Here is a 1,847-nt window from a genome sequence, read left to right as displayed (position 1 = left end):
AATTTTGGGTTGACTTAGTCAAAAAATTTTAAAATTAGTTATTTCTTGTTAGTCAAGTCAAAATTTCAAATTTAAAAATCTTATCTTTTCAAAATCTTTTTCAAAAATCAAATCTTTTTCAATTTTTTATTATTTTTGAAATTTTTAAAATTTATTTTCAAAATCTTTTTCTTATCTTTATTTCAAAATTTTGAAAAATTTACTAACAATTAATGTGATTGATTCAAAAATTTGAAGTTTGTTACTTTCTTGTTAAGAAAGGTTCAATCTTTAAATTCTAGAATCATATCTTTTAGTTTCTTGTTAGTCAAGTAATCAATTTTAATTTTAAAAATCAATTCTTTTTTTTAAAATATCTTTTCTATCATATCTTTTTCAAAATTTTATCTTTTTCAAAAATTTGATTTCAAAATATCTTTTCTAACTTCTTATCTTTTCAAAATTAATTTTCAAATCTTTTTCAACTAACTAATTGACTTTTTATTTGTTTCTTATCTTTTTCAAAACCACCTAACTAATTTTCCCTATCAATTTTTCGAAAATATCTCATCCTTTTTTAAAATTCTTTTTAATTAACTAATTGTTTTAAATTTTAATTTTAATTTTAACTCTTCCTTTAATTTTCAAAAATCACTAACCCTTTTTCAAAATTAATTTTCGAATTCTCGCCCTCTTATCTTCTTCTATTTATTTATTTATTAACACTTCTCTTCATATCAAGAATCTGAACCTATCTTCACCCTTATGTTTGGATTCTTAACTCTTCTCCTTCTTTGATTCCTGGAAGAAGCATCTCAATTCCTGCCATTGGAGCAAACAATTTTGTGCTGAAACCTCAACTAGTTGCTCTAATGCAACAAAATTGCAAGTTTCATGGACTTCCATCAGAAGATCCCTACCAGTTTTTAACTGATTTCTTGCAGATCTATGAGATTATTAAGACTAATGGAGTAGATCCTGAAGTCTACAGGCTCATGCTTTTCCCTTTTGCTGTAAGAGACAGAGCTAGAACATGGTTGGACTCACAACCTAAGGACAGCCTGGACTCTTGGGATAAGCTGGTCACGGCCTTCTTGGTTAAATTCTTTCCTCCTCAAAAGCTGAGCAAGCTTAGAGTGGATGTTCAGACCTTCAAGCAAAAAGATGGTGAATCCCTCTATGAAGCTTGGGAAAGATACAAGCAAATGACCAAAAAGTGTCCTTCTGACATGTTTTCAGAATGGACCATGATAGATATATTCTATTATGGTCTGTCTGAGTTCTGTAAGATGTCACTGGACCATTCTGCAGGTGGATCCATTCACCTAAAGAAAACGCCTGCAGAAGCTCAGGAACTTATTGAAATGGTTGCAAATAACCAATTCATGTACACTTCTAAGAGGAATTCCGTGAATAATGGGACGCCTCAGAGGAAGGGAGTTCTTGAAATTGATGCTCTGAATGCCATTTTGGCTCAGAACAAAATGTTGACTCAGCAAGTCAACATGATTTCTCAAAGTCTGAATGGATGGCAAAATGCATCCAACAGCACTAAAGAGGCATCTTCTGAAGAAGAGGCCTATGATCCTAAAAACCCTGCAATGGCAGAGGTAAATTATATGGGGTAAGCCGTTGGCAACACCTATAATCCCTCATGGAGAAATCATCCAAATTTCTCATGGAAGGATCAACAAAAGCCTCAACAAGGCTTTAATAATGGTGGAAGAAACAGGTTTAGCAATAGCAAACCTTTTCCATCATCTTCTCAGCAACAGACAGAGACTTCTGAGCAGAGCACCTCTAACTTAGCAAACATAGTCTCTGATCTGTCTAAGGCCACTTTAAGTTTCATGAGTGAAACAAGGTCC

At 32.3% G+C, this 1,847-nt stretch overlaps 1 non-coding gene across 1 annotated transcript; it reads right to left on the bottom strand.

Moving 5' to 3' along the window:
- Positions 1–1,106: 1,106 nt before the first annotated feature.
- On the bottom strand, positions 1,107–1,210 carry LOC127743236 (small nucleolar RNA R71). The gene has a single exon (XR_008004621.1). It is a non-coding gene; the product is annotated as a small nucleolar RNA R71 (small nucleolar RNA).
- Between the last annotated feature and the right edge of the window lie 637 nt (positions 1,211–1,847).

The sequence above is a fragment of the Arachis duranensis genome, chromosome 1 (assembly GCF_000817695.3).
Source record: "Arachis duranensis cultivar V14167 chromosome 1, aradu.V14167.gnm2.J7QH, whole genome shotgun sequence".
NCBI lineage: Eukaryota > Viridiplantae > Streptophyta > Magnoliopsida > Fabales > Fabaceae > Arachis > Arachis duranensis.
The sequence above is the reverse complement of the archived record's forward strand: the minus strand, read 5'-3'. Positions and strand labels throughout refer to the sequence as shown.